Here is a 14993-nt window from a genome sequence, read left to right on the forward strand (position 1 = left end):
CTCATAAATCTTCCTGGCACTGAGAGCGATAGCAAGGCCCATCCCAGAACTCCCTGCCCTAGTCTCTTCCTCTGTGCTTATGTGGCATCCTATATTCTTGTGTGTGTGTGTGTGTTCGCACGCGCACACGTGCGCACACCCTCACACGCCGGGTGATACATATGTATGTGTACATGTTTGTGCACTCACACTACCCAAACTGTTTAGGACATTAAAGGAAGTGTCAGGGTCTCCTCCTTTCCCTAGCCTCTCCTTGTCCTTAAGCTTGTCCTTACTCTTGGCAGATGGACAATATTGTATAGGGAAGGAGGAGAGAAATGAGGGTATGGCGATGGTGGCAGAGGACATGGCACCTTGTGCATTTCAAATGGAGGAAAAAGCTCAGAAACAGTTGGGTTGGTATGTGTGCTTTGTTGTTGTTGTTCTTTGTGCTGGTCCTAGGGCCTGAACTCTGGGCCTGGGTGTTGTCACTGAGCATATTTGCTCAAGGCTAGCTAGCACTGTATCACTGGAGCCACAGCTGTGCTTTCTGCTTTTTGGTGGCTAATTGGAGATAAGAGTCTCATGGACTTTCCTGCATGGACTGGCTTCAAACCTCAATTCTCACATCTCAGAAGACTCCTGAGAAGCTAGGACTGTTGTGTAATATGTGATATTCATTCACTGGTTCCAAACCTGATCTCTAGGAAATGAGATATGTTGTCACAGTGTTTACTGTGTCTGAAGCAGGATGCCAAAGGTTGGGGAAATGATCAATGAGTTACATACATCACTGTTCAGGAGGCTGTGAAGGCCAAAGTTGTTATCTCATTGGGTGAAGGCTACTCTGTCTGAACACAGTGATAAGGTAAGCTAGCTTGCTTGAGGCAGAGGGGGAAACTAGGCCCCAAAATGATTTTTTTTTTTTTAAAAAATCAGGAACTCATTCCTGGGATAACAGTATTTATTCATTTGATTGGAGGTGGGATAAGTGTTCTTGTTCTAGTCACTATGACAAGGTCCCACCAATTAATACAGTTAAAATGGTAATTAAATGTCAGCATGAGTTTTGGGGGATATTCAGATCATAGCAGATGGCTCTCATGCCCACAACATCCTGCTCTGGCGGTGGATTCCCTAAAGATCTTTCTAGTCATGCCCTTTCATTTCTTATGCTTCTAATCCTAGGATGTCTACAGACATTGTATGTCCTCTCATACAGAGAGGCAATAGCGGTGGTTTAGGAGTTAGTGTCTAGGTATCTGAACCTCACTCCTACTGCTGATTCATGGGGTACCTTAGCTGCTTTTCACAGCTGAGAATCCCAGTTAGGTAGAAGATAAGACAGATGATAGCTGAGCTTTTAATTCTGTCTACTCAGGAGATTGAAATTTGAGGATTTTGGTTAAAAACTAGCCCAGGCTGAAAAGTCCACATGACTCTTATTTTACATTATCCACCAAAAATCTGAAAGTGGATGTGTGGCTCAAGTGGTAGAGCATCACCCTTGAGTGAAAAAACGAAGGGACAGAGCCTAGGCCCTGAGTTCAAGCCCTCCGTACCAGCACAAAGAAAAAGAAAAGAAGTTAGATAATATAAAGCCTGTCCATTAAGGCTGTGGTCAATAAGATTATAGTTCCTGTGCCGACAGAAGCACATAGTAGGCAATTGAAAGTATGATAATTAGGAGCTGGGAGGGTGCTTGAGTAGCATCCAGGAAGCCCTGGGTTCAATTCCTTAGCACCACATAAACAGAAAAGCTGGAAGTGGCACTGTGGCTCAAGAGGTAGACTGCTAGCCTTGAGCAAAAAGAAGCCAGGGACAATGGTCAGGCCCTGAGTCTCGATCCCTAGGACTGGCAAAAAAAAAAAAAAGTAAGACAATTATGTATTTCCTTTCTCCTTCACTACAAACACAACCTACAGTGTTTTCCTAGAAACATAACGATAGCAGTAGCATTTGTAGAAGTGCTGATACCATAGTTGGAATACTAACTAGTGCTGGTACCCTATGGTTTAGCGTCCTTGTAAAGGCATAAGGATTTCTGAGCAATAGTCTGTGCCACATAGCAGCATTTTTCCTATAGAAACTTGTTCAGAAATGACCTATAACTTAAATGGCAAGGTCTTGGTAGCCTTTAAATGTTCATGTGGTTGAAATTTTCCATTGCACTGCCACATTGTCCCCTAGGTGCTTAATTGATTGGTGGTGGAAAGCTTGAAGGTGGCAGCAGCCCCTTTCAATGCACAGCATCTGTGTGTGTGTGTGTGTGTGTGTGTGTCTTGGATCTTGAACTCAAAGCCTGGTTCAATCTCTGAGCTTTTTTACTCAAGGCTAGCATCCTACCACTTGAGACATAGCTCACTTCTGGGTTTTTGATAGTTAATTGGAAATAGTTAATTGAAGAGTTTCATAAACCTTCCTGCCTGGGCTGGCTTGGAACCATCATCCTCAGATCTCAACCCCCTGAGTAGGTAGGCTTACCAGAGCAACACACTGAGCAGCCAGTTTTTATTTTAATGGGTTATCAATCATGCGTTTTTCTCATTCACTTCTAGAAAGTAGATTCTTTTTCTCATTTAAAAATCTTGTCATTATCACTCATACAAGTTATCAAACAAGGCTCCTCTCCTTTATTTTCTCTTAAGGAAATTTTGTTTGTAATACATAAAAAGAAATCCATACAGTTTTTGGCAGAACTTACATGGCATTCACCTTGAAAGGACTTGTGCCTGTGGGTATTTTAAAGCAAAAGAAAAACAGTATTGCAAGTTCTAAAGTTATCCAAATAAATATTCTAGATACGTATTGTTCCACAAACAGAATCTAAAACAGCTTTTGGAAATACCTGTCAGTTCTATCTTACACTGTGGTGAATTTGGGACGTTGGCCTGTCAGATTAGTAGATGTTCCGTATGTATGTGGAGTTTTTCCATCTTTGTGACAGGAAGGATAAGCTTAAACTTCGGTCAACTTCCAGAGAGGCATAGCTTGCTCCTTCATCAGACCTTTAAAGACAAGATGATAGATGGCAATCTCCAAGTGGTATAGATTGTAAGTATTTCTGTTGATTTACAAATACCTCGAGGAAAAGAACCATCTTAATTTTGTTTACTGAATAAGTATGTATTGACATTTGAAGCAGTTGAATATAGTGTTCTGGATCTGAAAATTTAAAGCGAAATGACTGTTTGAAACTTACTGTGGACTGGGTACCAGTGGCTTGCACCTATAATATTAGCTACTCAGGAGATGGAGATCTGAGAATAGAGGTTTGAAACCACCCCAGGCAGAAAGGTCCATGAGATGCTTACCTCCAATTAACCACCAAAAAGCAGGAAGTAGAGCTGTGGCTCAAGGTTTAAAGTACCAGCCATACAAGAAAAAGCCAAGCAAGAACATGAGGTCCTGACTGAGCTTAATTCCCAGTACATACAACACACACACACACACACACACACACACACACACACACACACACACACACACAATAACTAAGGTTGTAGCTTTGTGTGACCTAGCTGGAGCCAATTTTAGTGCACAGATATTACCATTGGGCTATCAGGTCTGCATGCTTGCCAGGTACAGTTCCAGGTGGTGTGGCAGCTGCAGTGGACAAGGCCAGGAACTAGCCAGTCACTTGAGTCTCCAGACTGTACAACTGGGTAGAGTTTCATGATCTGGCTGCAACTTCTTAGCCTTTATAATTACTTATATGCACTTACAGTAATAAGGAGTTTATACCACTCTCCACACTTAGCAAGGAACCAAAGGAATTAAAGCCTCTGTTGCATTTTAGCTAGATGATGCCAGCCACAAGTCACCTGGCTGAGAGCTCTGAATTTTCTTTGCAGAGTGGTTGAGGACCACACGAAGACTCCTGAAAGCCAAGCTGTGAAAATGGTTGGAGTCACTTTCTCATTAAAGGATCAAAATGAAGATTAAACACACACACACACACACACACACACGCACACGCACAAAAACAGACATAGGAAGTGGTGCTGTGGCCCATAGTGGTAGATTGCTAGCCTTGAGCCAAAGAGCTCAGGGACAACACCCGGGTCTCAAGTGCAGGCCCCATGAAAAACAACAATAAAAATGGAACTTAATACTTGATTTCCTCATTCTGACAGAGCTGAGCTGTGCCCAGAGAGGAGGCTCCATGGAGGAAGTCTCCTTGAATGGAGACTAGGAGAGTAATGAAGCGTTGACCTGGGAGATCATTCGTGGAAAGACATGCCCCAAGTTGATTTTGCTTGGTTTCCATTTGTATTGGGGGTCAAAGTGGAAGTCTGAAATTCTAGAAATTGGAAGTCATTGCAGAAAAATGTTTAATCTTTATCATGAAGACTTTTGTTTAGAAAAGAAGAGGAGCAATGTCTGACCAGTGGCCTCAGGTTTTGCAATGAAAGACATCACTGCTGGACATTAAGGTCCTCTCCTACCTTGTCTAACCCTCATTCTCTCAAATGTGCCCCTCCGGTGAGCTCTGCAGAGATTTGGTGGAGTGAACTAGTAAATCAGAGCCCCCCTAGCTCCTGTTCAGGACAGGACAGAGCGTACTGTACTGTTTTAGTTGAGATCAAAGGCTTACTGAGAAAGAAGTGGAACCCCTTACCACAGGAGCTCACAGGGTAGACAGGGGGCAATGTCATGATCAAATCACCACATGGAGGTTTCAAATTGAAATGGTGGTTGAGGAAGATGGGGTCTTTGTTATGGAAGGAGACTTCTTTGAGCATGTGAGAGCTAAATTGAATGAGACCTGAAGGGCTGCGTTAAGGTGATATAAGAGATTCTGGAAGGAACAATATGCAAGAAAACCTCTACTGGAGTAGAGGCAGCTAGTCCCTCAGCCTCTCTCTCTTTGAAAGGTCAGGATATTTTATAGCATTTCATGTCCTCTGGCAGAATTCATCCTTTCCCAGGTGACCTCTTGGGGTTATCAGAATTACAAGAGCTGTGGTGGAGGAAATCTTAAGTAAATTCTTCAAAAGAGAAGTGTGTTTTGGTAATGGAGGAGCAACATTGAATTTGACCTCCATGTCTGGGGGTAGGGCAGTTTGGAGAGAAACATGTTGTTGATGCTTTATTATTCCAATTAACACACTTAGACCCAAACCTTAGTGTTCCTGTGCTTTATTAGATAAATGCAGAGGTAACACACTGTAGCATCTCTTTCCTAGTAAGGACTGTTTGAATGGCAAGTCCGCATTCCCTCCCTTTCTCAGCTTTCATGGGCTATGGAGCCCTGCTGCTGATACCCTGAGGATGTGGACCTCTTGAAGAATTTCTCATTTCCTAATGATTCTGAGTTTTCTAATTTAAAAGCATGTTTTTGCTACCTATGGGATTAAAAAGTAGAAATAATAAAGAGGCTGTCAGACTATGCCTCCAGGCAATTTATTGCTGCCCGAAGCTCCTAGCAAGTTGCATTTTAAACAGTCCTGCCACCTTTCCATTTCTTTTTATTTTTTTAATCTTTCAGCACCCTGCCCTAGTGCTGGTGACTCAATTCAGCATGTCTGCAAATACCTACTCCTTATATGCACAGGCGTGGTACACAAATTGGACTAAATAGCATTTCCTTTCTCTCTTGACAGCTTGGATATTTTTTTTCTTATTTTTAAATGGCTTTGACAAGAGTCAGGGCCAAATTATTAAATCACCAGCTGACCCTTTCTGTTCATCAGCTGCTAATGAACTTGGAAAATTGAGATCTCATCTGGCAGACAAACTCATTTTGTTTGACAAAGGGCCCAAAAGTATTTTGTAAACAAGAACTAATCATTATTATTATTTTTTCTTTTTCCCAATGGATCCTGTGATCTGTGTGCATGGGTTTTACAGTTTGTTTGTTTTTAACTTGTCAGAAGTATACATTACTTGGTTACAGTCTGTGTTTTAAGTTGTTAGCCTGGTGTAGTTGTCATGTTTCAGCCCCTGGAGAAGTAACTTGTATAGGGGATTAGAAAGTACTAGACACAACAAGAGACTGGCTTGAACTTCAGATTCAGATTGATTGATTACAGGTTGGGTACCTTGTCTACTTGATAAACCGGATGGTTATGGGATTTCAGTGGGGTTTTTTTTTCCTTCAATATTTGCAAGTATATAACGAGAGATCTTTTTGGTAGGACCTATGTCTAAATAGGGCACTTTGTGCACACTGCCTAAAGGTAATTTTATACAATATTTTCAAATACTTTTGTTGATGAAATAAAATTTAATAGTGTGGAATTTTTTTACTCAGCTGGCTCTCAGAAACTCAGATTTTGGAGCTGGAGGATAGCTTAAGTTGTAGAGCATCTACCTGAGCTTGAGGTTCTGAGGTGAAGCCATAGTTCCACCAAAAGAAAGAAAGAAAAAAGGTGGATTGTGGGTCATTTTTGGATTTCAGATTTTTGGATTCTGCAGTTACCTAACCTAACCCTGCAGTTACCTAATGTTTGACTGCATGAATATGAATATCTAATATTTATGTGTAAATGCAAATGATGTGTATATGTGTAACATAAAGATTCATTGTATATTTACTACTAGCAACTATGCCCTAAGGCAGAGGGACAGATTTCTTTGAAGATAATTCAAGTTCATCCCAAATGTCCAACAGAATGTTTAATCTTAGAATACCTGAACTCCTAGGTACTATTTAAAAAGTCAATCAGGGTGTCAGAGATGTTTGCTTTCAATTTTTGCACTCTCAAATAGAAGGAAGAGTTTCACTCTCTCAAATCACTTCCTGGAGGGCTGGGAATATGGCCTAGTGGCAAGAGTGCTTAACTCAAATCACTTCCTGGGCATGCGATTTTGGGCAAATTGTTTGGGTTCTTCACTTTGTACATGGGAATAATACTACCTGATTTTCAGGAGTAGATTTCCGTAACACTGTGTATACATGTAAAACACAGAGGTTGGCTCAAAGATACTATTACTTAAATAGTGTTGATGTCTTATTCATTGGCGTTTACACATTTATTATGTTTGAGAAACAACACAATTGAAAGCGCTAATAGTGAGAAGGCACAGACATCACATAGAGGGCCTCTCTGAATCACTGGTCCCTGGAGTTGGAGAGGAAATTGTTGTGAATCCCTCATACCTACAAAGGGAGTACAGAGAGAAGAAAGTTAGAGATGGTGTTGATTCATTACCAGTTGGTTTTCCCAACCTGATAGTTTCCTTTTGAATAACTGTCCATCCTTAGTGATCCATTAATGACCAACTTTACTCCATTCCTCCACTCCCTTTTTGTCCATGGGCCCCTGGAGAGTCCACAATCAAGATCTATAAGTCCCAGTAGATTTGGAACTATTTCTCAGGCACAGATATGGAGATGAGGCAGTGGCACTAATTTTGTCTTTGTCCGGGATCCCCAGCCAGACAGAAAACACAGCTTCTCACAGAAGCAGTGGATATTTGCTTGATTAAATGATCAGATCATAACGAAAAACCAAACAAGACCTTTCTTCTTGAGTAAAACTAATGAATATATCTTCTTCCTTTCATTGAAGAAACAACTCTTGATGTGTTTTCTCTGCATCTCAGCCTTCTTTCCCTTTGTTTACAAGCTGGCTTCCCTCTACCATCTAGTAAATGTGAAGCCTCAGTTCCATCATTGCTTTTGTTCTGAAAAGAGATCCAGAGGGCTAAAATAAATTTCGTGAAGCAATACGATTGAAGGTCTATTAAACAGGCATTTGATACCACATAGGATCTTGATGGAATCCCCTCACTTTTTGGAAACCTAGTCTTATAAATTATTTTGAAAATTAAATCAGGTAAAAACATATACTGTGCTGATATGTTAAGATTTGGAAATTGCTCAGAAAAATATAAGCTCAATTACTAGAGTCCCTTAAAAATCAAATTAAAAAACAATTTATTATTTTCGCAGTTATTAATCTATATTATAAAACCATCACTCTTCATTGTTTCGTCACTGATTTTGCTTAATCGAGGAATATTTCCCATGCTGTAAATTTCAGCCCTTCTCAAACTCTTTGAATCAGTGGTTATTAATATAGTCTCCAGATTGTATGATTGTCACCACTAATTCCAGGACATTTCTTCACCCCAAAGAAACCCCATTATCATCAGTAATCACTGTCCAGCTACCTCTTCTCCCAGGTCCTGCTAACCCAGTTCTGTCCTCACAGATTTAGACTAAGAGACTGTTGAAGGATCTCTTCTCTTATTTTGAATGCTTCGGGTCATGCGTGGTCAAACTTTAAAAATATGAATTGACTTAATGATGAAGACAGAATGGAAGTAGCAGAATGAAAAGTCAAGAATTCAGATTCTGGGCTGGGGATATAGCCTAGTGGCAAGAGTGCCTGCCTCGGATACACGAGGCCCTAGGTTCGATTCCCCAGCACCACATATACAGAAAACGGCCAGAAGCGGCACTGTGGCTCAAGTGGCAGAGTGCTAGCCTTGAGCGGGAAGAAGCCAGGGACAGTGCTCAGGCCCTGAGTCCAAGGCCCACGACTGGCAAAAAAAAAAAAAAAGAATTCAGATTCTAAACAGCATTCTTTCCTTGGCTTTGTGTGTACTGTTCACAGGCAGTTTCTCTGACCGAGCCTCAGTTACCCTACCTACATATATTTGCTATTAGATTGGAGACATGTCTGACCCCATATTAACTTTTGGGCATGAGCACAGTGGTCCAAAGTCTGTTTTAAGTGTTAATTTGCTTCCAGCGTGTGCTAACTCTGTGTTGCTTCTTCTTATCCTCATGGCTGGCACTGCTTCCTTTTTCAGTTTCGATATTCTGTATGAGTATGGAAGAAAATAAATATTGTATGCATGGAGGGGGGTGGCTAAAGTGTCATGTTTCTCCACAACTATCCCATGAGAACTAATGAGATAATTTACAGAAGTTGATTAGCCCAGGGTCTGGCATATTGGAAGTACTGGTTGTGTATTTCTTGTTAGGTGAATGATGGGGTCATCCTAAACAGGCTGCTGACATTTGCTTATGTAAAATTTGTTCAGTGACTTGTCTCAAATGTTCCCAGTTGGACACTTCCTTGATCCTTGGATGGAGTCTCTAATATCTGCTTTCTTTTCCTATTTTCCTTTGCTGACTTCTGGAACATGTCTGTGTAAACTTACAAATTTGGAAAACAAATGCTATGAGAGGAGTAATTTACCTTATCCTGCTCTCTTCAAGTGGTCTAGGAAATGAAAAAAAACAAAGTCCAAGTGAAGACATATTTATTGGATACCATAACCACCAGGCTATTGATTCTCAAAGCCAGACAGCAGGCTTGTGAATTATGTGATAAAAATGGAGAGCATTTAGCTTGCTTTCTAAGATGAGGACAGCGTTGTGTGTTATCACAGCTATTGGGTTCCCCTGACAGCCCCACAACTAATGAACTAGCACTTATTAAGAAAGCTGCTGACTATGGGCCACATCTGTCTGATGTGCTGTGTGAATGAGATATATCTGAACCATTTATTTTATTCTTACAGAAGCCTGTGAGCTTGAGGTTTCATCTCTGATATTGAAGGTGTCAGGTGAAAGTTCGCATAGGAGAGTGAGATGGCTCTAAGCCATGCACAGTTCCTATGGCACTGCAGAGAGAGGATAAACAGATGCTATGTTTTGGTCATTGGCGGTCAGTGTATTGAGTCCCAGACTTTATTTACTCTGAATGCTGATGTTGATGCTGATGCTAAAGCCTAGAGAAAATAAGAGTCCAACCAGGCCACAAAATAAGCATTTCTGAAGCCTCTAGCCCCATGTTCTGTCTTTCACATCCTTTAGGAAATTGGGAGGGATCAGGAACTTTTCAAGACTCCAGATGCCTTGCTAGTCTTTCTACTCTTTGACAGATGACCAGTAAGGACCAGGTATCTCTTATTGCATCACAGTGAAATGCTTCTCCTTGACTGTCCTGGTCATTCTTGAGCTTCTAGCCTTTCAAACTGTGAGAAAAATTTTCACTATTTTTCTGCCCAGTTTGTGATATACTTATCGTTAAAGGGTCTCTAGCAAACTAATACTGTTACCCACCAAAAACATTCTGTACAATAACAGTACAGCTAGGTATAGGAAAGAAAAGGCAAACTGTCATTAATTAAGTTTTTGGTTAAATAAATGGTAGTGTATGCCAGATAACAGAAATCTGCAAAACTTTTCTATCACGCTTGTCCCACTTGTATGCTTCCTTGATCCTAGGATGGAGCCTCTCATATCTACTTTCCTTGCTGACTTCTGGAAGATGTCACTGTAAACATACAAAATTGGAAAACAAATGCTATGAGAGGAGCAATTAAATCCTGATTTTACTCTGTTTCAGGTGAGGGATATTATGTAACCTACCATGAACTGTAGTTTTCTAATCTGTATGGTGGAATGATAATGTACAGATAGTAGAAGTCTTGAAAGTCAAGTTCTTAGAGCCAGGTAGGTGCTAAATAAACTATTATTGCTTGAGTTCCTTATGTAACAGGTCTGAAAGATTTAATACCATCAGTAGTAACAATGACAAAGGCATATTGTATAAAGCAAAGGGCCTTAGATCACCTTGAGAAAATGTATTCATCTTAACTAAATAGTTGTGTACAAATTGCATAACAGCGTGACTCACCTTAGTAATACACCATCATTAATGAATGGACAGAGTATGGTATATCCATGTGATAGACTGAAGTCCAATCACAAAAGGAATGTTGTGCTAAAACAAGTCAGAACACGGATGGACCCCTGAAACATGATGCTATGTAGAAGAAACAAGCCACAAAAAGTCACATGTTGTATGATTCCACATCTATAAAGATCCATATGTGACTTTCATCTCAGTTTAAAAAAAGCACATCACTTTTCTGGGCTCAGGGTGGCTTATACCTATGAGCTAGTCAGGTGGCTAAGATTTGAAGATTGTGGTTCAAACCAGCTTGGGCAAGAAAGTCTATAAAACTCATGTCTAATTAACTAGCAAAAAGCTGAAAATGGAAGTGGAATTGTGATTCAAGCAGTAGCCTTGAGAAAAAAAACCACAAATCAAACCACCACCACCATCAACAATAACCAAGCTAAGAGATGGCACCCAAGCCCTGAGTTCAGGCCCCAGTACTACTGCCCCCCGCAACCCTCCTCCCCCCAGATTATTGGGCTATTTAAGAGGCCCAAATCAAGGAGGACATTGAAGCAAGAGTTAAAGGGTTTCAGGCTATATTATATGGTTGCAAACCATCATATAATTGAAGTAGCTTGAGTGGTTTATGTATGCATTGCCCTTGGGGAGATTTTTTTCCCCTTTAATCTAAGACAAATAATGGTTCTGTCTAAATGGGGGAAGTTCCTTCCTGTTTGTCTCTCCTTCATGGGTTTGGTGAAGTTACCATGTCTTCTTTTATCACAGGTCCTGGCCAGAACTAGGTTACATCAGGCCCTGTTTGAACATACCTGAACTACTCCTCATTTACCAGTCCATGCCCATCCATACAGCATGTCCATCTATAGACAGATTGGTATTAAAGGGAATGTGCCAAAGCAACGGGATGGCCCATACCAGACACCTTTAAAGTTGTCTCTGGGCCTACACCTTATCTTCCACCTAATCCAGCTCTCACACTGCTGTCAGTTTCCTTTGAGGCCATTTTTTCCTGTTCAGGGGTCTTCAGTAGCTATCTAGCAGACACAGATCCTAGCTCCAGGACTTCATTTCATAGCCAAGAGCCAAGACCTGTCAGGTTTCATCCATCAGCATTGTCATCTGTCTCTGCAGCTTCTGTCAGGAAGCAGTGGTCAGTTTCTATCCCCAGTCCTGGTCATGCCCTGGTGGTTTTTGGTTTCTTTAAACTGTGGCATTTATCTTTCCTTCCTTGTAGTTAGGCATCATCTGAGGCTCAACTCAGATACTTTTGCCTAACAACCCTGTTTCCCCTGACCCTGACTTTTGCATGTACCCATCTGTCCTTTATTCTCTCCTAAGACCCCTGAAGGACATGCATCCATCTTCCTGCCCCAGCCCTGGGCTAGCATTGGAATAGAGAACACTTAGAGGTCATGTCATCCAGTCGTGGACCAGCACAAATGACAAAGTGTGGAGAAGTTACCTAGATATAGCTGCTTTCTTTATATCATTTTCCATCCAAGATATTTACATAAAAGCTCACTAGGCCCCCAAATTCAGCTGCACAATCGACTCTGCAGGTCAAACACAGGGAGACCTTCTACAATCCAGAATGCCAAAGTGATTTTTGTGGTAGTTGTCCTTGTTAAAAACTTATAAGTGTTTGCTTAAGCAGAACGAAAATGTGAGGCATGCCTGCCTCAAGTATGCCTTTCCAGATAGAAATTAAAGAGATGAAGACCACAACACTCAATTGGAGGGCTTCCTGGGTAGCCTTTTGAATGTGGTAAAGAAGGACTTTTAACATTCAAAGGAAAAACTTTTATAAAAATCAACCTTTCTAGAGCGGTCTCTAGGAAACGTGTATATCCTCAAGAATGATCCATTTGCATTAAAGATCTCTCGGGCAATACGTTGTTGAAAAAGCTGAACATCAGAAGTAAACATTTTTTATTACTTCTGTAGTCACCCTCTAACCCTTTTGCTCCTCTGCTTGTGTCACCTCAGCAATATTTCTGTGATAGAAGCAATATTTGTACCACCTGCCTCCCAATAGCTGTATTAAGCCAGAGTTCCTGCCTTTATAATATAAAATCAACACTGTGTAGGGTAATGCAAAGGGAGGAAATTAGGGAAGCTGGTTGGGGGGGAGGGTGCTAATCCCCAGGCCAATGGGACATCTGTGAGAAAGGTAGACTTTGTGAATTTGCAGGTCTGTTGGGTACATGCTCTGCCGAAACATCCTTGGAGCCCACTAGTGACAAGGGCTTCCTGAGTACTTCTTACTTTAGGCCAGGGTTTCTCATTCTCACCCCTCTCATCATTTTGGGCTGAATTGTTCTTCCTTGTAGGGTTGTCCTGTGCCGTGTAAGGTGTCTATCAGTTCCTCTGTTGTACCCAACAGGTTCTAGTAGCACTTCATCCTGCTCAGTCTTGATCACCAAAATTCTCTCCAAACATAGCTCAGTATTCCTTAAAGGAAGGGAATATGACCCTGATTGAGAAGCATCATGTAAATGAGGAGTCGGTGAGGAGGAAGTCAAACAGGTAGAAGAGATTAGCTCAGAAGGCAAGGATGTATGAAGTAACGTAGTCTTCTTAGTCCACATGGGGCTCCTGGGTTGGAAGGTATGATGTGTATTATACTGGAGAGATAGGAGGTCTTTGATACTATTAACGGAGTGCATACTAACTTGTAATAAGAAATCTCAGGGTTATTCCAGGACTCCTGTTACCATCTGGGTGACTTGAGTCATTTAGCCTCTTTGAGCCTCCGTGCCCTATATAAATGCAGTCTCACAGGTGTATACTGTGTGAATTAAGGCCATGTGAAAGTGTCAGTCAGTTCCTGGGTATCTAGTAATTTCCTGTGATTGTTTCTTGTTTCCTAAGCACTGTCGCATCCAGTAAATCCTGTTCTCTCTACTTGTACAGGTACTCTTTATCCTGACAGTGTTACTGCAGTGCCTCCTGGGTCCTCTGCCACAAATCCATTCTCCAGCTGGTAGTCAGTCTTGTAGCCCTCAATAGTATAAGTGATAGCTTAGGAAATATTACAGTTGGTCACAGTACAGATGTTGAGCACTAAAAAGGTGCCATTTCCAAATGAGCTGCGTGTCAGGCTAAGATACACTCTGACTTCAAAGACGGTGATTGAGAAAAAGGAATAAAATAACTCACAGGTAATGGTTTATACTGATTACATGTTAATATTTTGTACATACCACATGATGTCAAGTAAATGACAAACAATAGTTTTTATTTTTCTCTTCAAAGGAATTTCACTTGAAGATGACAGTTTATGTGTACAATGCATCTTGATGTATTTGTGGCTATGGAAAAGAGCTTTATAAAAGTGATCTGTTTTCTTATCTAAGGAAGTGCATTGGTTCTTCATGAGTAATAAGTTTTGAGATGCAGTTTGTTTCTACTATCTTCTAGAAATCCATTTCAAGAGTGGGTACCTAAAATATATTTGGATAGTACAGAACTCTACATATAGTCTTGCATAGCTATGATATATACATTACATCTATTATACACATATACGTATACTCACAGATACATATTTACACATGCACATACACATAGGATAATATATACATGTGTGCATAACCATGATAAAGTATAATTGATAAAAAGTCACAGCAAAAGATTACTGATACTAACATAACAAACATAACCATATACTGTAGTAAAAGTTACAAGAATGTGGTCTTTCTCTGTATGTCACATATCTTATGGCATTAATCTCATCATTCTTGTGATAATGTGTGATGATATGGGTGTGTGATGAAAAGTTGAAATGAGGGGGGTGGGGTGAGATTGTGACTTAATGTTAGGAACTTATATAAGGGTTACTTGAACATAAACATTACAGTATTTGGCAGTAAGACTGATAGCTGAATTACCTCGGTGACTAGAAGATGAGTAACACGTACCACATAGAGCAAAAGTATGACTAACACACATCTTGGGCCACATAGAGTGGGATCCGATCTCACAAGATTTTATCTTTCCACTCGGAATGGTGGAAAACTTAGCCTTAGCCTTTCTGGTTACGTTTTCCATTTAATGTTTTCAGATACCTACAGAAAGACAAGGGTCCACTATTGTAAAATCTTTGTTATAAGTCAATCTGTTTTTAAAGAGCAGGTATGGTCTGTTTATAAAGAATAGGAACATGTAGAGTCATGGTTTCAGAGGTGATTGTAATTCCCTTCTGATATAAGAGCATGCTTTCCATGTTAGTAGTTCACCCGTTCAGTGGTCTAGAGGAAGGAGCAAAGCACATTTTTTTTTTTTGTTAAGTTACTTTGCTGCTTGCATCTGATTTGTGAGTACAAAAGCCACAAGCTACCTTTGTCTGTCCCATTGCAAGACTTTGATTGGGGAAGCAGCTAAAATTCAATAAATTCATTT

At 40.6% G+C, this 14993-nt stretch overlaps 1 protein-coding gene across 4 annotated transcripts in view; it reads left to right on the forward strand.

Annotated features, from left to right (window-relative positions):
- Large1 (LARGE xylosyl- and glucuronyltransferase 1) overlaps positions 1 to 14993 on the forward strand; it is a 453235-nt gene that overhangs the window by 102602 nt on the left and 335640 nt on the right. The window contains exon 2 of one of the 4 annotated variants that reach the window (XM_048356376.1): positions 9758 to 9843. The exons of the other annotated variants lie outside the window; for them this stretch is intronic. The gene's annotated coding sequence lies outside the window, so the exon portion shown is untranslated. The remainder of the gene's footprint in view (positions 1 to 9757; positions 9844 to 14993) is intronic. 4 annotated transcript variants of the gene reach the window in all.

Source organism: Perognathus longimembris, chromosome 1, assembly GCF_023159225.1.
Source record: "Perognathus longimembris pacificus isolate PPM17 chromosome 1, ASM2315922v1, whole genome shotgun sequence".
In the NCBI taxonomy this organism is placed as follows: domain Eukaryota; kingdom Metazoa; phylum Chordata; class Mammalia; order Rodentia; family Heteromyidae; genus Perognathus; species Perognathus longimembris.